General features: G+C 39.8%; 1 long non-coding RNA gene across 1 annotated transcript in view; it reads left to right on the top strand.

Moving 5' to 3' along the window:
- The first annotated feature begins 248 nt into the window (after nt 1-248).
- LOC123838559 (uncharacterized) overlaps nt 249-22,587 on the top strand; it is a 33,722-nt gene continuing 11,383 nt past the window's right edge. Inside the window, exon 1 of the long non-coding RNA XR_010409824.1 lies at nt 249-325. This is a non-coding gene — a long non-coding RNA (uncharacterized LOC123838559). The remainder of the gene's footprint in view (nt 326-22,587) is intronic.

Here is a 22,587-nt window from a genome sequence, read left to right as displayed (position 1 = left end):
TCTTCATTCTTTTCCTTTTAAAATTTCTTTTCCTCCCTTCCTCCCTCCCTCCCCTTCTTTCTTCCTAGCTCTGTTTCCTTTTTGAGAAATGCTTTCGCGAAGACATCATAGTACAAAGTTAGCAACATGCCAATCTGATCGTCACTGGAAGATCTGAAATTCATTCCATTTCCCAGCCTATGACTCATATCCTGGGTCATAGGCTGTTAAGTATCCTCAGTGTTACTGGTTGTTGCCAAATTATGCCCCAGAAAGGTTACACCAATTTACCTCCCCAGCAGCAGCGTATGTGGCTTCCCAAGTCTCCACATGCTTGGTAACACAGGTATTGTGAAACTTTAAACATTTTTACTAATCTGATGTGAAGTTGTTCAGATCATTTGCATAATTATTAGTGAAATCGAACACTTATCTGGCAAATGTAGATCAATCAGATTTTCTTGTATGTGAAATGACTATTCATACTTCTGGTCTATTTTTCTATTAGGTAGTGTTTTATTATTATTTTGTAGCATTTTTATATATTCGATGCACCAAGCATCTCTATACTAAACATTTGCTAGTTAAATGAATAGCAAATATTTTTCCCTGTAGCTGAAGGTATAGGAATTGCAATTAATTTTTTCCCAGTTGTCCCCAACCATACATTAAAAAGTCCCTCCATGTCTCTCTGATTTGCTAGGGCATTTCTATCACTTTACAAAGTTTTTATATATGCACGGGTCTCTAAGATTTGTACTCTCGTCTGTTGTCCTATTTCTTCATCTTTGAACAAATATCATACTGTTTTAATTGCTATACTTTCATAATAGGTTAAAAATCTGGAAGGGTAGGGGCGCATGGGTGGCTTAGTTGGGTAAGTGTCTGCTTTCAGCTCAGGTCATGATCCCAGGGTCCCTCTGCCCCTCCCCCCGCTTGTGCTCGCGCTCTCTCTCTCTCTCTAAAATAAAAAAATAAAATCTTCAAACAAACGTGGAAGGGCAAATGTTCTGTCATCCTTCAGGTTTACTTGGCAACTCGTGGCTCTTAATTTCTCTATCTGGGTTTTAGCATATTTATTTAAACTCCATAAAAATTCTTGTTGGTATTTGAATGGAATTATGTCGTGTTTATTGACTAATCTGGGTAGGTCTGCCATCTGTCGAAACTTCTCAAACTGTTTAATAAGGTTTACATCTCTATTCAGATGATCTTTTATTTTCTTAATATTTTGTCATTTTTCTCCATTAAACTTATTGAAAATATCTTGTTAAATTTAGTCCTAAATAACTTAAAGTTTTGTTAACATAATCTTTTCCCATAATATTTTCTAATTGATTATTTTTGATGTATAAGAATACTATTGATTTAGTCAGTCTAGAAATCTTTATGAGCCCTCTTTCTACTTCAGAACTTTGGGTTTTCTAACTAGACACCTGCATTATAATATAAGGATGACTTTATTGTTTTCAAATTTTTGTAGTGTTTGATTATTACAAAAAAAGCTGTTATGATTACTCCCATATAAATATTTATCTGGAGAGAGCTTTTATTTTTCCTAAGTAAAGAGTGGAATGACTGGGTCATATGGTATGTTAAACTTTTTAAGAAACTTTTCAAAGGGCTGTATGATTTTCCATCCATTCCCACTAGCAATGTAGGAATGTTCCATTTGCTCAAAACCCTTGTACACTTGCTATGGTCAGCCTTTTTAATTTTAGACATTCTGATCAGTGTGTAGAAATACTTATTGTTGTTTTAAATTGCATTTCCCCAATGCCTTATGAGGTTGTGTACATTTCCATGTACTTATTTGTCATCTGAACATTTTATTTGGTACAGGGTCTGTTCCCATCTTTTGCCCAGTTTTTAAAATTGGGTTGTCTGTCTTATAATTAACTTGTAAAAGTTTCTTATATATTCAGGATTAAAGTCCTTTGTTAGGTAGATGTTTAGCAACTATTTTATCACAGACGGTGGCTTGTCTTTAATTTCTTTAACAGTGTCTTTTGGAGAGAAGATATTTCTAATTTGATGAAATCCTATGGGTTGATTTCATTCTTTTATAGTTCATATTTTTAGTGTTGTGTTAAGAAGTTTTTCTCAAAGCCAAGGTTATTAGGATTTTCTCCTGTTTTCTGTTTTATTTTTATAATTTTAGCTTTTATATTTAGGTTTATCCATTTTGGGTTAATTTTGGCATCTGGTAAGAGTTGAAGTTTTGTTTTATTTTGTTTTGTTTGAATGTGTTTATCCAATTGCTCCAGCACCATTTGCTGTAAAGATTTTCCTTTTCCCCATTAGATTTCCTTGGCACTTTTGTTGAAAGTCAGTTCCATAAATGTGAGATCTACTTCTGAACTCTCAAGTCTGTTCCATCGATCTACATGCCTATCTTTTTGTCAAAACCACACTATCTTGATTACTGCAGTTTTATAATAAATCCTGAAACCATTAGTTCAATCCCCTGACTTTTTTCTTTTTAAATGTTGTTTTGGCTATTTTAGGTCATTTGCATTTTTTTAAGAGAGAGAGAGAGAGAAAGTGCATGCAAGCATGGGGGAGGGGAAGAGGGAAATGGAAAGAGAGAATCTTAAGCAGACTCCAGGCCCAGAGTGGAGCCCAACACAGGGCTTGATCTCAAGACCCTGAGATCACGACCTGAGCCATAATCAAGAGTGAGACGCTTAACAGACTGAGCCACCCAGGCGCCCCAGTCATTTGCATTTCCATATAAATTTTAGAATCAGCTTGCCTATTTCTGTAAAGAATAAGCTTGCTGGGATTTTGATTGGGATTATAATTAATATCTAGATCATAGCAGCCTTTGCTGTAATAGCCCCAAACTGGAAACAACCCAAATGTCTTTCAAAAGGTAAACAAATAAGCAAATTGTGATATATCCATATGATGGAACACTACTCAACAATAAAAAGAAATGAACTTTTGATACATGCAAACACATGGATGAATCTCAAAACCATTATGCTGAATGAAAGACCAAAAAAAAAATGTATGGGGTATACTTCCATTTATATAAAATTCTAGAAACTGCAACCTAATCTGTAGAGAGTAGTAGAAAGCACACCAGTGTTCCATGGTGCTGGGGACTGGGGCTGGGAGGGGAAAAGGAAGGGATTACAAAGATATGGGGACATTTGGAGGTGTTCTGGATAGGTTCATTATTTTTATTGTAATGAGGGCTTCATGAATGCCTATATATGTCAAAAGTTAGCAAATTGTATACTTATTGTGCAGTTTATTATAGATCACTTATACTTTAATAAATCTATAAAAAATATCTTATAACAATTAATTTAAAAAAATCCTTTTCCCTATCAACAACACTGTGTAATCTATGGATGATGGTGGGCATCTTGGTGTTGCTCCTGACATATAATGGATTGCTGCTCTGTTGGTTCATAGGGATCGCCCTTCTCCTCTCCTCCCCTGTCTCTTTGTCCTGTCCTTTCTTTTCCCTCCTTTCTTCCTCCCTTCTTTTCTTCTTTCCTTCCCTCCCTCCCTCCTTCTTTTCCTTTCCTCCTTCCTTCCTTCTTCTCTTTTCCCCCATAGGTTTGTGACAAAGTCTATCAAATTAAAGAGTTTCCTAAATCTCTAATTTTTTTTTCCTAAGCACATGTGAAAGTTGAAGTTTCCAACTGTTTTTTTTACATTTAAAGAATTAACATACATTATTATTCTTACTTTGTTAATGTAAAAGATTATATGCATATATATGAATATATATACACCCACACCCACACACACACACATATATATAAATGTCCAAATTGCTTGCATTTTTTTGGATAAATCTTATTTAGGCTTGAGACATTTTTATTCTTGAAACGATAGATTTGATACACTACAGTTCATTTAGGGTGTTTTTTGTTGTTTTGTTTCTTTTTTACATGAATATTCCCAAGCGAGATTGACCAATAATATTTCCTTGCCTTTGTTTTTCTAGTTTTGATGTCAAGTTTGGACTCATAAAATGTGTTCAGACACTTCCCTACTTTTATATTTTTTGAAGCAACTTATATAATATAAGATATAATATATCTTTTCTCTGAAGGTTCACAAAACCTCATCTAAAAATCATCTATTGATGGGACTTTTGGATGGTGCAGTCATTTAAGCATCCAACTCTTTTTTTTGGCTCAGGTCCTGATCTCAGGGTTGTGAGATTAAGCCCTGCGTTGGGCTCTGTGCTCTGTAAGGTGTCTGCTTGTCCCTCTCCCTGCTCCTCCCCCTGGCTCGTGCACACTCTCTCTCTAAAATAAATAAATTGTTTAAAAAATCATCTATTGTTGCTTTAGGGGTAAGGTATATGTATGCATATTTACAGATTCAATGACTTTAATAATTATGAACCTTCTAAGTGTTCTATTTCTTCCTTTAATTGTTTAAAAGACTTTAATTTTTAGAGCCATTTTAGGTTCACAGCAAAATTTAGTGGAAAGTCCAGAGATTTCTGATATGTGTCTGGCCCCCACACATGCATAACTTCCCCCATTATCAACATCTGCCACAGAGTGGTGTATTTGTTACAATTGAGAGACCTGCATTGTCACATCATAGTCACCTGAACACCATAGTTGGTGTTACAAGGTCACTCTTGGTGGTGTACGTTCTGTGGGTTTGGACAGATGTATAATGCCATGTATCCATCACTGTGGTATCATACAGAGTATTTTCACTTTCTAAAATTCCTCTGTGCTCTGCCTCTTCATCCCTCTCTGTCTTAACCCCTGGCAACCACCAAACTTTTTACTGTCTCCATAGTTCTGCCTTTTCCAGAATGTCATTTGGTTGGAATCATAGAGTACGTAGCCTCCTCAGGCTGGCTTCTTTCAGTTAGTTATATGCATTTAAGTTTCCTCCATGTCTTTTTATGGCTTGATAGCTCATTTCTTTTCAGTGTTGAATAATATTCCGTTGATTGGATGTACCACAGTATTTATCCCTCTTAGTCAATTTTTGTAGTTTGTATTCCAGAAATTTTACCATTCTAAACTTTTTAAATTTATTTTTTAAAAGATATTCATAGTGTATATTTTTCTATGTCTATGCATTATATATGTATACAGAGAAAGAAAATCTCTATTGTATCTGTGGTTTTGCCTTACTTGTAATCGCTAATACCATTTTCTTGTGTTTTCTACTATTTGCTTGGCTAGGCTTGCTTAAGTTTTCTCATTTAAAAGAACCAGATTTTGGGGTACTTAGATGGCTCAGTTGGTTAAGTGTCTGACTCTTGGTTTTGGCTCAGTTCATGATCTCAGGGTTGTGAAATCAAGCCCCGCATTTGGCTCCATGCTCAGCGGGGAGTCTGCCTGAGATTCTCTCCTTCTGCCCCTCCCCCTCCACCTGCACTCACACGGGCTCTCTTTCTTTCTCTCAAATAAATAAATAAATAAATATTAAAAAAAAACAACCACAACAGATTCTGGTTTTGTTGATTTGTCTGATTTATTAGTGTATTCTCTGCTCCATTAGTTTCTTCTTATATCACTATTTATTCCTTTATTCTCCTTTTTGTTCTTATTGCTTTTCTAATTTCTTGAACTAAACACATAATTTTTCAATAAATACATTTAAATACATTTAAAGCTATGAATTTCCTTCGAAGCACAGCTTTAGCTTCATTTTACAATTTTAAATATATTTATCTTTCCGTCCTAAGTCTGGGCTAAGTCCTCAGAACTATTTTGCATTTCACAGTTTGTTCTGTGTCTGATCTAGACTTTATTCTTGATGTCTTTTTTAAAATTAAATTAGCCAACATATAGTACCTTATTAGTTTCCGATGTAGTGTTCAATGATTCATCAGTTGCATATAACACCCAGTTCTCATCACATCATGTGCCCTCCTTAAGACCCTTCACCCAGTTACCCCATCCCCCACCCACCCACCCCTTCTGCAACCCTCAGTTTGTTTCCCAGAGTTAAGAGTCTCTCATGGTTTGTGTCCCTCTCTGATTTCTTCTCATTCAGTTTTCCCTCCCTTCCCCCATTGTGCAGATCCTCTGCACTATAGTTAAAAATAGGGCTACCCTAAGACCTAGCAATTGCACTACTGGGTATTTACCCCAAAGATACAGATGTAGGGAAACGAAGGGGCGCTTGCACCCCAATGTTCATAGCGGCAATGTCCACAAGGGCCAAACTGTGGAAGGAGCCGAGATGGTCTTCAAAAGAAGAGTGGATAAAGAAGATGTGGTTATATATATAATGGAATATTACACAGCCATCAGAAAGAATGAATACCTACCATTTACATCGATGTGGATGGAACTGGAGGGTATTATGCTAAGCAAAATAAGTCAGTCAGAGAAAAACAATTATCGTATGTTTTCACTCATATATGGAATATAAGAAATAGCTCAGGTGTATGTTTTTTTAAAGTATTTTATTTGAACAACTACACTTGTCATCTCTAAGATTTCTAATTGGTTTTTTTGTTGTTGTTTTAACCTAAATTTGTGAAAAAATATTTTTGGTTGGGGGGGGATTCTAGATTGAAACATTTTCTTTCTTCCAGTATTTTAAGATGTTATTTTATTGTTATTTTATTGTTTGCCTTCAGTCTTCTTGCTGCTTTTTTGAAAGTAACATGTTTTTCTCTGTGGCTTCTGCATGCCTTAATTTTTTTTTCTCTATCTTTGATTTTTAGCCACTGGACTATGCTGAGTCTAAGTGTGGTTTTCTTTGGGTTTACATTGCTTAGGGTTTCTGAATCGGTGCGTTGGTTCTGTCATCAGCTTTGCGAAACTTTTCTCTAGAAGAATGCCTACCTACCTATCCTTATTCTCCCACTTGTTCTTTTGGGACTCAGTTACATGTACTTAATTCTCTACATTACTTCTTACATGTCTCCTATGCTTTGCTATGATTTTTCATACATTTTTCTCTTTAAACTTCAGTTTGTATATCTGCTATTCCCTCATATTTAAGTTCCTATCTGTAATTCTTAATTTTTGATATTGTATTTTGTAGTTCTACAATGCTCATATAATTGTCTTTTATAATTTGTATCTCTAGTAATTTTTTATTATATACTAGACATTTTATTAAAAGGAATTGTAGAGGCTCTGGATAATATGTTCCACCAGAAGAGATTCTCTGTCTGAGACATTGGGCGGATCAGTATGGAGCTGACCACATCAATCTACTCAACTTAGGTTGGGACTGGGTTGCAGTTTTAGTGAGATTCATTTCATTCACCTCTGTTTCCTCTCCATTTCTTGGACAAGTCTCTCCCAAGCTTTTGCTTGACAGGCTTCTAGGTTCCTATCTCCCTAATCTTAAAATACCAGAGAAAATTCAGGCTCATCCTTCAGAAGTGTGCAGTTTTGTCCCTTCCAAACTTGGTAAATGTCTTGTGGAGGAGAACAGGCATGCATGTTTGAGGTGGGACACTGTTCAAACAGAAGAGTTTCTTCTAAATATTGTGAAACCAGTGGACATTTCCTATCTTGTCAAAGTTCCATAGTCTTTCATGCAACCCTAAATTTTTAAAAGAAACCATACAGGAAGCCAGTTGTGCATTACTGGATCCTGAGGTTTCCAAACTGTTAAGCCAGCCCTATGCCACCTCCAAAAGTTTTGTCCATTTCTCTTCCTCCTAACAAATCCCTTGTGTTTGGTAGGTCTCATCCTCAACCAAAACCAAAATTAACAGATAGTGCCTGGAGGAAAAGGACAACAATTAATTGACTACTCACATTGGAAGAACTCTCTCTACTCTGAAAATGTAGCTCATTTACTTCTTTGTTTCTACAACTCTTGATCTTTAAAGACGTGATTTTTTGCAATGTATCTGGATTTTTAAGTTGTTGCAGTGAAATCAGTGGTCTGCCACCACCTACTACATTTTCCCCAAAACCGTGATCATATTTTAAAGTAATTTTAAGATTTCTCTTATTTTTATCTTATTTAGGGTAAAAAAAAATCTAATTTGATTTTTTTTAACTGCCATTTAATCATCTTCGTTCATGTCTTTGGGATTTTGATTTGCAGGTTCATCTTGAATTTGATTTTTTTTCTTTTTTGCTTCCTTTCTCTTTGTACTTATCACTTAATGGTTTAGTGGTTTTGTAGTTACCTCCTTTTCTCCTTCTGGGAGCTCCCAGACCAATGCTGTGCTTTGTACCGGTGGTTCCTGGCTCTTATTCCCATGGGAATATGGAGCCAGCAGGATGCTTCTCTTAAGTCTTGATTGCAAACTTCCTCTTCATACCTAGGACAATGTGAGAACAACTTCTTCAGCTTTCTGTAATGGGCAAGGATGAGCTGCCTCAGTTTCTGTTTCCAACCAGCGAGTTTAGCTCTGTTATCCTGCTTCATGCTTATGTGTGTGTATGGGAGGGGGTGGTGTTTTCAGCTTGTGAGCTACAGGATATGAATTCCTTCCACCCTTATCTTCTTCTAGACCTGGGTTCCAGCAGGTGTCCTGCTGTACCCTTGCTTATTGGTATTTCTGTTCTTTCATCTTTCTACAGAGGTGTCCATCATGCTTTTGACCATGACTATCTTTTTTAATTCCAGTTTTTATTTTTTATCCATCTTAGCTATGTGTTTGAGTTGAGAGGAGGTGAACATGATCAAAGCATAACATTGCAATGCAATTTCCTCCAAGAGTTGAACTCTAGATTTTTTTAGCCATTGTATTTTGGCTTTAAATAGCTAGTGCATAAAATCTTCCTTTGGATACAGTAGGACAGCACCTCCCACTGTCACCTTTGTGTACTCTCAGTGTTATACAAGTAGGCTTGGATCAGTCACCTTTACAGAATGTAGTTTTGAATTCCACAAAAAATGGGTCATGAATGAGACTCTCCACAGATTTCCCAAAGGAAATGAGATTTAAATAAAGCTCCTATGTGCCCTCAACCATAGTGATATATATCTAACACACATTGCATACCAAGAATTGGACCACATCTCTCACCATTGTCATTGATAATAAAAGGCCAGAGTCTTCAAGCAAGTTTAGTTTTCTTTTTATCCTTGGTCATTTGTTAAATTTTTTCATTTTTCCTTGGATTACTTATCTTTCACTGGACAAGAATTTATTGAGCGTAGTGTTGTCCTTAGTACATAGGCAGACAGATCCTGGGCAAATCCATTCAGGAAGCTCTAATGTTGCTTTCCTAAAAATATCTCCCCAACATTCTTGACTGGTATGAAATGCCCATCATCACTCTCTTTTGAAGGAAAAAAACGAAATTTGTTATAGTCAAATATCTTACTGGATTTTCTTTTTGAAAAGCCCAATTGCCATCATATATTAGAAGAGATGAGTTTAACCTTGATTTGGATGGGATACAAGCAAGTGCAAGAGAGAGTTGTCCAGAGCAGTGTATTTATAAGGTCCATGGGAATGCCCTAGTTACCAAGAGATGGTGGGAGGACACCATTCAATGATGACAGACAGGAGAAAAAAAAAATCCAAGAACATGGGATCCCATGCATGTAAAAGCAGGTATCTTCCAAAGTGTCTTAACAAACAGAAATGAGGACAATTCAACTGCTCTTAGATGGGAATGATCTCACAGGAAGAGAATTTTAAAGAGCTTAAAAAGTTTTTATATTTCTATACTGATGGGTTCATTTATTCATTTTTTCCATTTGGTTAGCAAATATTTCTTGAGCACTTCCTATGTGTTAGGAAAAGGAAATGCTAGGTGCTGGAAATACAGATGAACAAGACACAGTCCTTGTTCTCAAAGGGCTCACCGTTGATTGGAGAAGACAGACAAGCACACAAGGAAACATCCAGAAGTGTAGAAGGTGCCCAGAATGTTCCCCTCAGGAGGAGGGGTATGTACCCAGGAGTGAGAAGGGGCTGAATTCCCATCCAGAACATACTGCTTCTTACATGTTTTCCCTAAAGAAAGATGAAGAAGAAGAGCCTTTCACATTATGAGAAGGATGTGGGAATGTGAGAGGAATCTACATCATGTTGGCAAGCAGGGTTTGGAAGCTTCTTTAAGTTTAGATCTTCTTTAGAAAACCAAAGCTCCCCGCCCCCAACCTCTTAACTCCACCTCCCCACCAAAAGGAAAGACAGTGGATGAGCAACTATGAGACATACAGAACCTGTGGGAACTTGCACTTGGCCATCAGTAGCATTTATCCAGACATGCAATCCCTTGGTTCAGCCCTCTAGGAACTCAGACTAGGCTGTTCTCACCTGTTTTCAGGATCAAAAAGAAGTGAGTACTGAAAAGGACCCTCCATTATCATAAAAAATGAGGCTCATGGGCTCATATCATATCCCACGATTAAAAAACAAATGACTAGGAGGTAAAAAAAAGAAAATATAAGTATTCTAATGTTCTTGTTTCTGTAACATGAAATATTAGAGGCTTTGCAGATATCCTGAGGTTGGGCATAGTGTAGAATAATGATATCTGCTGCCATTTCTTGAGATATTACTATGTGACGCGTACTGTATTAAGTACTTTATAGGCATAATCTCATTTGGTCCTCATCTTTTATTATTGTTCCTGTTCAATATATTAGGTCTAGAGGTGAGAACGTGGTGCCTCCTGGGAAGTGAAAGAGATTCATTTTGAGCAGAGTGTGCTCTGCAAGGTGGATAATGCTGATGGATGAGGCTGCGAGATAGGGAGGGGGGTATATTCTGAAGGGCTCAGAAATGTGGATTTTTCTGACTGCAAACAAAGCAAGTGAGATTGAGGAATTACCACATCCAAATGCACCCAGCCAGCAGGAAGTTTTGGCATCGTTACTTCTTTCTCATCCCTGAGGTTCCCCAATTTTTTCTTGCTTGGGAAATCCCCTCCAATGACAGATCTCTGCCCATCGACCAACCAAATCCTCCCCCTCCTCTCTGCAGATTGGCCCATCAGCAGCTGGGAGAGGGCCACACAGTGCTGCAGGGGCTAGTGAGGGGAAGATAGCCGCCAGCGTTGGCCTCCACCTGGCTCACCCAGAAAATGGTTTTCTCTAGGCGTAATTAAGGATGACTTGATGTCTACACAGCTACACTTAAGTCTTTGTTGGCCTGCTGTTGTTCCTACTGAGCGTGACAAGGCCTAAAAGCTCTATTCTGGTTGCCTCAGCCAAGCGCCAAAGGGGAAAGAAATTAAAAAAAAAAAAATCACTACTTTCTTTCACTAAACATGCCCATTTACTTGTTTTTCTATTTTATTGCATTAGTCATTGCTATAAACCCTATGTGGTCTATTTTTCCCCCTTTTATGATAGTGACATTCCACAGCCAGGTAAGCACTCAAACCATGAAACAGACCTACAACATGTATCCAAAGGCAAACCATGAAACAGACCTATAATATGCATCCAAAGGCAAACCATGAAACAGAGACCTATAACATGTATCCAAAGATGTTGGCTAAAATTCCAACAAATGGTCCCCTCCATATGGATCCCCAGAGGCTCCCAGACCAGGGGAAACCCTTGTTCCTTCACTCTTCAGAGCATCTCTGAAAGGAGAGTGATTGTAATTATCGTCATTATCATTTTGGTGTGTGGTATTGGCCGTGTTCCTTCTTTATTCCAAAAACTAGAGTTGCCCAATTTAGCAAATAAAAGTATAAGACACTCAGTTAAATCTGAATTTCAGATTAATGACAAATAATTATTTAGGATCAATAATGCCCCATACAATTTTTGGAACAGACTTATCCTAAAGTATTATTTAACCTGGCAACCCTACCACCAACTCAACTCTATAAACACATAATGAGTGCTATCTTGACTATCACTAAGTGCTGAAGAGTCACTCATGAATCAGACACACATTTTCCCCTGAAGGGGTTCAAAGGCCAGGAAGCTGGAGATAAGAAGCAACTAAGAAAAATAAACCCGGATATGGATCAGACAACTCACAGTATCCACTCACCCAAATACTCACACATACACAAACACCAACCAAAGGTGATTTAATTATGAATTTCAACACACACAAAAATGCAAAACAATAAATGTTAGCATGTATTAAAGTATTCAGGACTACAAAAAAAAAAAAGAGTAATATGATTCAACCAACTAGGATTCAACCCTGAAATGCAAGAGGGAGTTCAAAATGCAAATATCTACTAATGTAATACATCACATTATTATGTCAAAAAATTGATAATCTCAACATGTAATGAAAAGGAACTTACCACGTAAATATTTGTTCATGAAATTAAAAAAAGAAAACACTTAATAAAAGCAGGAATGGGGCACCTGGGTGGCTCAGCCGGTTAAGCCTCTGACTCTTGGTTTCAGCTCAGGTCATGATTTCAGTGTTGTCAGATCAAACCCCACGTCAGGCTCCCCACTCAGGGGAGAGTCTGCTTCTCTTCCTCTCCTTCTGACCCTCCCCCTGCTCACATGCTCGCTCTCTCTCTCTCAAATAAATAAATAAATCTTAAAAAAGTAAGAATACATAGACAAGTACTTAATATGATAAAATACAGAAATAAATTTATTCCTAAATATGAGAACAACAACAAAAGTCTTAGAAAAACAGATATAAAACCTGTGTGTATGTGTGTGTGTGTGTGTGTGTCCCATACCAAAAGTCAGAATCATACTTAGTGGTGTAGTAGCAATATTTTCCTTAAGCCAGGAATGAAACGATGATGGTTATTATCACAATTATTATTTAATAATTAACCATTACAATTAACCATTGGTAATGGTAAGTATTAACCATTATAATTGGGCAAAAGAAATAAAAACTAAGAGATATAAATACTTAAAAGGAGATACCAAATCTGTTATCTTCAGATGATATAAGACCCAGAAAATCTAAGATCATTTGAAGGTGTTAGAAGAAAATTCAACATAGAAGAAAAAATTCAATAGAGTGTCAGTTAACAAATGCTTGTGCAAAAGTCAACACCCTTTTCTATGAAAAGCAAGAATCAATCAGAAAATGGAACAGAATAAAAATTCTACCAATAATGGCAACCATAGACATAATATCTAGAAGTAAACATAATTTATCATATGTGCAGGTCCTACACGAAGTAAACTTTAAGATGAAGGATCACAAAAGAAGTTCTGTGCTAATAAAAGATGTACTGAGTTCTTGGATAGGAAGTCTCAATTTTATAAAGCTATCAGGTTTTTTCAAAATTAATTTCTAACCTGCAATCTTAATGAAAATATCAAGAGGGGTGTTTTTAGCTTGACAATAATGTGTGAAATTCACCTGAAAAAATAAACTTTTGAAAAAGAAGAAGGAACAGAAGAGATCTGTTTGACCAGGTATTCAAATGTATTATGTAGTTATAGTAAATATTATACTTTGGATGTGAAGAAAAAAATTTCAGGGGAAAAAAATCAGTGGGATGGAATGGAGAGAACAAAAATGTACGTGAGCACTAAATATAAGATAAAACGTTTAAAATCTGTTGGATAAAAGAGAGAATTTCTTAAATTCACATATAGTGAACACACAATGTTACACTAGTTTCAGGTGTAACAGAGATTATTTTAAAAGATACTTCAATTGAGAGCACCTGCGTTGCTCAGTTGATTAAGCATGGACTCTTGGTTTTGGCTCTGGTCACCATCTCAGGGTCCTGGGATCAAGCTCTACATCTGGCTCTACACTCAGTGTGGAGTCTGCTTGAGATTCTCTCCCTCTGTCTCCCCCTCTGCCTCTCTCTCCACTGGTGTGCTCTCTCTCTCCCTCAAAATAAATAAATAAATCTTAAAAAAAAAAATACTATAACTGGACCACGGATTTAAACATGTAAAAATACAGTTATGTAAGTTTCCCAAAATGAGAAGTATAAGAAGCTTTCATAAAGCAGATACATAAGTCAGAAATTATAGAAGAATAGCCTGGCAATGTTGATGAATTAAAAATGTAAAGTATCTGTAAGCAAAGCCATATATAGAAAGTGAAAAAAGAAGAAAAATATTTTTATACATATCAAAAAAGGCTATTGTGTTTTAATTAACAAAGAGCTCATAAAAGGCACTGAGAATAAAGACTAATAACCACTCAAAAAACTGTATGAAGTTTGTGAATAAGCAACTAACAAAAAATAGAATGGACAATTTCTCATAATTTAATAAAATCAGCAGTAATTCTGTGTAACTGATCAGATGGGTAAAAATTAATGGATTTGGTGGTATCTAGAGTAGGCAATTTGCATGGATAAATCAGCTTTATAAGCCATTGGTGGGCATGTAAGTTGGGATACCCTTTCTACAGGACAGATATCTGGGTGATATCTACCAGAACTAAAAATGCACGCTTGCTCCCTTTGACTGCTAAGAGCACTTGTAGGAACTTATCTTTGTGTAAACATATGCCAAAGTAAATGTACAAAGTTATTCACTAGAGTATTGTTTGTAATTTGGGGGGATAAAAGTGGAAGCATAGTGCCCACCATTAGGAGACTGGTTAAAACTTGTGATACATCGGTTTGATGGACAAAAGGGAAACCAGTGAAAAGAAGGGGGCATGAGGTGGATGCTGATATGGAAAGATCCCTGGAGAAGTGTTGTGTGAAAACCCAAAGTGGAGGTGAATGGTGTAGTATAGTCTCATGTGAAAAAAAAAATGTTTTATACATAACATATAAAGAGAAATACATATGGATATGATATTATGCAAAAATATATAAATATATAAATATGTATAGGTAGGGACTTACCTATGATATTCATATACTGGGAAATGCAAACATTTTTTTGTAAGAACAAAAACTGTTCATTGTGTTGAGCACTAAGAATAGAGATTGAGAGTCAGAAGAGGGGCAGATTATCTTCCATTTTATGCCTTTCCACACGTTTTGAATTTCCTAAGCATACACATGTATAGCTTTCTATTTTGTCCCCATGCCACCTGGAGTTATTTGGGGCTGTGGGATGAAAGACTTTTTTTTAAAAAATCATGTTTTTTTAAAAAATCACGTACATTTTCCTTGTGATGATAGGGGTCAATGCAATGCTCAGAGGAGTGACTGTCCAGATTTGGTAACATCCGAGGCTAGCAAGCTCGTGCCTGTTCTTTTGCCTCTTCTCCCACTCCCAGCAGGACAACTCAGTGTCTGTCATTTTCCTAGGCTCCCCTCCTCACTTCCACGCCACGCTCCTCCTCCCTAGGCTCCTGCTGAGGTCCAAGCATAGATGGAGAACTGCTGCTGTTGGATTAACTGGTGCAGTCACAGCTCCAATCTCTCGCACCTGCCAGGCTCCTGGAGGTCTCTTCTTTGGCCCCCCACCCCCACCCCCACCCTCGGGGCTGGTCTGGAATTCCCCTTGCTTGAGCAGTGCCGGCCTCCTCCCAGCCTGGCTCTCCTGAGTGAGCTGCCTAGAGAGGTTGCCCAGGGAGGTAGCGCCCCACTTGGAAGTCGGTGGGGCTTTCAGGTAAAATATAGGTGCTGCCTCTTGCTGGGTGATGACCATGCTTCACTTCTCCAAGCCTCAGTACCTTCAACTGTCAAATGGGGGATGATAGCATCTTCCTCCTAGCTCTGCTGTGGGCAATACAGTGAAATAATGTATGTCCCCCAGTCGGTGAGCAAGAAAACCTAGCTTTCTTTTGTTTTTTTTGCTCTTTATTTTCCCACAGTTTTCTTTCCTTATGGGGTGGGGAGAAGGGAAGGAAGGCTATTGCTAGGTTGCCAACCAATGTGACAGAGTTATGACGTGACTTAGCAATGAGAGCCTTGGAGCTATCCATGCTCCAGACCCTGTCCATCCCTCCATGACCAGGGACCTGAGTCTGGGAGCTTCCCCGTCCCAGTGGCTCCCAGAAGCTCTCCTGGGATGAGCTCAGGCTTCGCCAGTTCCTATTTCTTCATCATTTGATTTACAAGACACATTGCCTATGATCTGGAGGTCTCTGGGCATGGGCATCTAAACAGAAAAGAGCCATTAAGATTCAATCAAACCTGCTGGGTAAAGTTCCAAGTGTGCAGTGAGCCGGGGGCCTGGAGACAGGAACTTCCCATGAAGCAGCACGGCCAGCCCCAACCAGGTGCTGACAGACTGTAGTCCTCGCTTTGATTCTCCCCTCAGAACCATGGGGCAAGATCCCATTGCCATTGTTACCGTTAGGGATAATTCAGCTTTTGTTTCTTTTCTTTGGAACTTGACAACTCTCCTTTAAGATGATTCAAGTAAATCCCTTATTTTAAAGCCCGTGCTCTTTCAAAAGAGAGGAAAGAAATGCAGATGGTCCGCACAGGTTATGGGGCAGCCTCTGGAGTCCACACACCTGCCCGCAAACCCCACATCTGCTGCTGAGAAGCAGGGGAGCATGTGAATCTCTGAAGCTTTGGCTTCTTCGTCTGTAAACTGGGATAGTAGCATTCTCTACGTTAGGCTCAAGGTAAGCAACAAAACACCTAGCAAGGGCCAGGCACACAGCGCACAAGAGGTGTTGTCCATCACTATACGGATTGGCCCCACAGGAAGTGAGTTAAAAGTGAACTCCAGAGGCAGAGTGCCCGGGGTCCTAATCCAGACTCTGCCATTTGCCGGCTGCGTGATTTTGTCATTACTGAACCTCCCCGTGCCTCAGTTTACCCTTCTGGGAAATAGGAATGATAATGGTCTCCACATCAGGTAGTTGTTGTGAGAGTTAAATAGTTAATATGCACCAAGTGCTATTTAAAGTCTGGCGCATAGTAAGTACAGGAAAAATACTGGCTTTTGAAAGGATTGTTAATGACAAACACCCAACTGAAGGAGTCCAAAATAGCAAAATTAAGGAAATATATATACACGCATATGACCAACCTCAATGGAAGTAGATAGAAGGCAATGTCAGAAAACAAATTCTATACACAGAAAAATAGAATCGATAAATACACTGAAGTGAAGTAAGCACACACACACCCACTACTGAAAATGCAAGCTTCTGGTGAGCACCGGAGGGATAGGAGACACCTCAGTGAGATCAGCAGCAGGGAGCACGGGGCTTTCCGAAACCGAGGCTGGAAGTGCCTGTGGTTGGAGGTGGGCCCAGCGCAGCCAGTAGCCGATGGAGGCCTTGCTGGAAGAAGGCCCGCGTCGGAGACGTGCACCCTGCCTCTACGTGGGGCCGCTTCTACCTCTCCCCGCCTGGATACCAGCCACCTGGGGCCAGCTATTCTGCCCCAGCCCAGAGCTCTCTTTGTCATCACTGGTCTCTGGGTGGGTCTCTGAGAAGAGACCTAAGGTTGGCACTGTCTTCTGCAGGAGACCTGCCTCAGACCTTTTCCCCCCTCGCCTCAAGGGGCCCAGACCACCCAGCTTCTCAGCCAGCTTCCCGCCTTGCCAGCCCACCCATCGACCATCTTCAGCCTTAAGACCCGACCTGAAAAATGATGGAAGGGATTTTCGTCCTCCTCATGCAGTCCATCTTCTGGGTGACCCCTGCACCGAAGACTTTGAGAAATGGATGTGAATCAGTAAACATGAATTCGTGCCCGATACTCACAAAATATTGGGCTGGTGTGGTAATATGTTAGGGGGTGTATTTATATATTATATATATTTATATAATTGACTTCCTGCTGCTTTCCAAGAGCTCAAAAGGGTGAAAGGGAGAAACAGTCCAGCTTTGGGGTGCGACCAAAAATAAGTCAATACAGTAATCAGTGGAGTGTTCGCCAAATCTAAGGGTTTGCCCCTGGCAGGGAGTGCCCTGAGCAGACCAGGAAGGGAAGAGACGGGGCCCTACTAATGGGGAGAAAGGAATCTCTTTGAAGGACCTAAGACCTGGTAGGTTGGAGATACAGGTGAGAGAGCACAGGGGAACCTGCATGCACAGGGGGTATCCAGCACTCCTCTTACCCTGCTCTGGGTCATAAAGTGTGAAGTGCTCATTCCTTTAGTCTTTATAACATCCCTGGGTGGAAAGCACCACGATCAGGGCCGTATCATAAATGGGGAGACCTAAGCCCAGAGGAGAAGCTGGCCCGTGGTCTCACAGTTGCCAAGCACAAGTGTGGGGCTCAGATCTGTGTCCTTGACCTCCTGGCTGAGCTGCCAGGTGAGATGGTGTGTGTATTCGGAGTCTGCACTTACTAGCAGCCTGTTTCTTTGGCCTTAAAATGGAAGTAATAATACTACCCCTTGGGGTTTGGGGGCCTAAATGAGATAAGGTAGGTAAAGTCTCTGGCTTATTTTACTTTTTTTAAAGATTTTATTTATTTATTTGACAGAGAGAGAGGCGGCAAGAGAGGGAACACAAGCAGGGGGCATGGAAGAGGGAGAAGCAGGCTCTCCACTTAGCAAGGAGCCTAATGCGGGGCTTCATTCCAGGACCCTGTGGATCATGACCTGAGCCGAAGGCAGACCCTTAATGACTGAACCACCCAGGAACCCAGGCACCCGAGTCTCCGTTTTATAGTAGGTGCTCAGATGTCCCTGGCCATCCCCTCCTCAGTCCCCTCGAAACTACCTTGAGCTTTATGCACTGATCCTTTACTTCATAGCACGTGTGGTCACCATTTCTGGAACGTCCATCAGATTTCCAGGTCTTTGCTTGGTTTGCACAGGTTTCTTCTACCTGGGATGCCTTTTCCTTCCTTTTCCAGGCTTCCAAAACTGGGAAGCCTCCAAGTCCCCATTTAGGTAACAGTTAGCCTGTGAAACCTTTGTTCCCTCCAGCTCTAAGAAGCTTTTCTTCCCTCTGGTCCCCTGGGGTCTTCTGTGTGGGCTGCTTCAGAGCACCCTGGGTCTCAGCTTTGCCACCCAGAAAAGGGGACGATGATAGTCTCCCTATTGGAGCTGTGCAAGGTATGTTACACTTGACAGAGCACAAGAAGCTCCTAATAAGTGGTATCCATTATTCTATTCTCATTATTACTTGACAAACTCTTGCTCATAGTATTGTTTCCATTGAATCTGGTTTCTTTTCCTTCTTAGATGAGGGATCAGGGCAGGGATATTGTTAAATAATGCTTTGGTTTTTTTCCACAATGCCTGGCACAGAGCCTAGAATGTAAGAGGTGCTCAGTGAATGACAATCGACTGAAGGGAACAAATATCAAGCTAGAGATCACACAGTGGGGGAGACTGACCTGGATTCAAAGGAATGAGGCTCTGTTCACACCTGCTATGTGCTAAGTGCTTACAGTCTGCAAAGCCTCGTGCTAAGTGCTCTAGTGTATGGGAAGAAACTCTGGGATTGCTGTCTGGGCCCAGGGATTAGCCTTCTGGTTGGGACTAAGCTAGAGGGTCCAGCACACGGTTTTTCAGCAATTCCAGAAGCACTGGGGCCACCCTTGGGAAAGCTGTGAATGAGGTCCGGCAGAATAGAAGTCCTATGGCTACATGGATATTCTCTTTTTCATCTACTGCTAGATGTCCTATATCCAGCCAAGTGTCATGGGGCCACTCAAAGCACACCATGGGTTCAATGAATGAAATGTGGAAATCATCCTAAGGAGGAGGAGAGAAATGCTGTGGATTGCTGGGGAAAAAAGAGAAAGGTGTTTTATAGGTAGACAGAAACAGAAGTAAAAAAAAAACGCCCCAAACAAAACAAAACAAAACAAAACAACTATGAAGGGAGGACGACTAGCAGAAGTTTTGCTGGCAAAATATTGGGGACAAACTGTATATCCAACAATAAAAAAGTAGTTATGCAAATTATGACACTCCACTCAATGTAATTATTTAGGGGCATTAAAAACTAAGTTTGCAAAGACCTTATAACAAGATAGGATTGATAGTGACAAATGCAATGATAGAAAATCACACAGCAGACTATTAGAAACCTCTTTCTTTAAATCCTAGGTTTATGCATGATTGTTTTCTTTTCTCTATGTTCTATTTTTCTGGGTTTCTCAAAACTTCTATGACCATGAACAATTTTTTTTTTTTTTAAGATTTTATTTATTTATTTGAGACAGAGAGAATGAGAGACAGAGAGCATGAGAGGGAGGAGGGTCAGAGGGAGAAGCAGACTCCCCGCCGAGCAGGGAGCCCGATGCGGGACTCGATCCCGGGACTCCAGGATCATGACCTGAGCCGAAGGCAGTCGCCCAACCAACTGAGCCACCCAGGCGCCCGACCATGAACAATTTTTAATATGGAAAAACAATGAAATTATAAACTTGAATTATATAACAGATCTACATTAATTAAAGTATTTTCTAGATATAAGCAGACTCCTGGAGTTTATATTCACAAACTCTAGTGCAATGTGCATAAATATCCTTTCCCTTTCCTGATTTTGATGATTGAGAATATACTGAATATGATTTGCATACACCATATTTTAGGGTGAGCATGTGTGAATCTCTTGCTATGTCCTATAACTTGAGATGATCACATATGTTTATATCCTTATGATATGTACATATACATATATATACGTATATATACACACACACATGCTGGATCAGAACATAGTTGCGGTAGAGAAAGATGGACAGATGGCTAGACTGGTGGGTAATATAATAGGATAGACCCCTAGTGCGTGCTGGCAAGTTCAAAGGTGTGTTACAGACTGAAAAAGGGAAGACGTTCTAGCAAAAACACATCCTGTCTTGAAATGGACTCAAAGTTTGAGAAGAAATTGGACAACAGAGACTATTTGTGGTTTCTTTCCTTCCCATCTCTCTCTCTCTTTCACACACACACACACACACACACACACACACACACCCTCCCCTCCTCTCCCTCCCCATCTCCTCCTCTCTGACTGATGTATGAGTTGTCCGGCCCTGAGGCAGCTGCAGCTGAAGAACACTGTCCCTGGGCATTTTGCCCGCTAGAAAGAGGCAACCAGGGCTTTGGAGAAATGTGTCTGACAATGACAAAAGCCCAAAGTGGTCAAAACCGGCTGAGTTTTTGAGAGAAAAGATCTATTTTTTAGACCTGTCTGGGCGGGGCTGTGTTTTGAAAATAATTATTTAAGATTGAGTGTAATCCGTTTAATGTGCAAGGAAGTTACTAATTTCAGAGAGAAATAAAGATCCTCAGAACCCAGATTCCTCTGAGCTCTACCTCAACCTTAGCCTGGGGTGATCACTAACTCCTTTGGTGAGAAGATAATTTTATTTTAATTCTCATGCAATGGCTGAGAAACTTCCATACAAATGCCAGCTATCAATCTTTATGAGTAAATTATTGTCCTCACAATTTGGGTGTGGTACAGGAGAGGATGACATACTTTAGGAGCTATAAACCTTGGATATAATTTTCTTCCTAGGCTATTATAAACATAACAACCTTTTTTTTTTTAATAGCTTAAGCTATTGAAAGAGAAAAAGAAAAGATTTCAGCAACAGTGCAGATACCGCTTTACTTTTTTGTTCCATCCTAGAAAGAAAAATGACTTTCCCCCCACACTTTAAAATGTGAATGAATTAATTTGACTTTGAAATTCTCCTGACACTCCTTGAGGTAACTGGAGCCACATGTGGTCAAATCGGATTTGGCAAGCAAGACTTTTCCAAGCCTTTTTTTTTTTTTCTTTTTTCTTTGTTGCCTTCTCTTGGAGCAGACTAGCTTGCAAGGACCCCCTGCCCCCCCAACTCACTGGAGAAACACTTTTCCAACAGATAAGACACCCAAGCCTGAAATCCAAGCCATGACTTCAATGGGGGGAATGAAATACTTGAGGGTTTCAGGGCTCTTGGCCTTTGGATTCTAAGAAGGCGATAACTTCCCAGAATTCAAAAGGACAGTGGTCAGATGCTTCCTGTCTTTTATTTACCTGATAAGGAACTTAAAGTTAAGGGGCTCAAATAAACTGCCAGAGTCACCCATGGTTGGGGACAGGGCTGGGACCAGAACCCAGGGTTGTGGGCTGGACCCCCGCCTGGGGGTGGGGGGGCCCCACAGTTGCTCCTCTGGCATCCACAGCAAGCCCCAGCCCCGCTCACCATGGACGCCCCAGTGGTACCTACCCCAGAGGGTCGTTTGAAGGCGAAGTGAGCCAGTTCGGGCAAAGCGTCAACAGCAGTGCCCGGGACAGTGTTCCTTCTTATTGGTTTAACTGGAAGAATGGTCCTCAAAACAGGAGAAAGCCAGCCAGAGGCATTCGGCACTGACCTCCCAGGCGAGGATGCAGACACCAGCGTAGTCACTGATCACGTGCGAAATCTGCAACAAGCAAGTGTTCAAGTCCCTCGCCCTTTCTTTAGATTTTTACCAGTCATTGAGGCCAGCATTTTTGAAAGCAAGGCTTTGGAATTTGAGTTGTTTGCGTTGAAAATACTTAAGTATTGTCCCGCATCTTTCTGTGAGGAAAAAGAAACTGGGCTGGTTCAGGAGGTTTGGTGCCTTTGTCACAAATAAAGAAGGCAGTTGCTTCCTGTATTAAAGCCAAGTTTAATTTAGAGAATCCTTTGGGTTTTTTTTTTTTTTTCTAAAGAAGCTGGGTACGGTTGTATATAACCAACAACTCTTTCAGTCTCCTGTGTGAAACTGCACTTCTATGCCTTGTGTCCTCTGTAAAAAAGATGCAAGGATCCATCCTTCTTTCCTATGCATGTTTGAATGGTTTTATGTAATTTGTTGTTTCCAAAGAAAACCACTTGGTGAAATGAGAGAGGTGTTTGTGTTCCCCTCCAGACTCCTTCTCCAAAATCTGCACTTTACGCCAGCACCTGGACTGCCTGCTAAGTTTCTGGAAAGTTGTCGGCTCCTCCCCACTTCCCA

Source organism: Mirounga angustirostris, unplaced genomic scaffold, assembly GCF_029215605.1.
Source record: "Mirounga angustirostris isolate CCGP_5_RB_7025 unplaced genomic scaffold, mMirAng1.0.hap1 SCAF_3, whole genome shotgun sequence".
Lineage (NCBI taxonomy): Eukaryota > Metazoa > Chordata > Mammalia > Carnivora > Phocidae > Mirounga > Mirounga angustirostris.
This window is presented reverse-complemented; position numbering and strand designations above follow the sequence as displayed.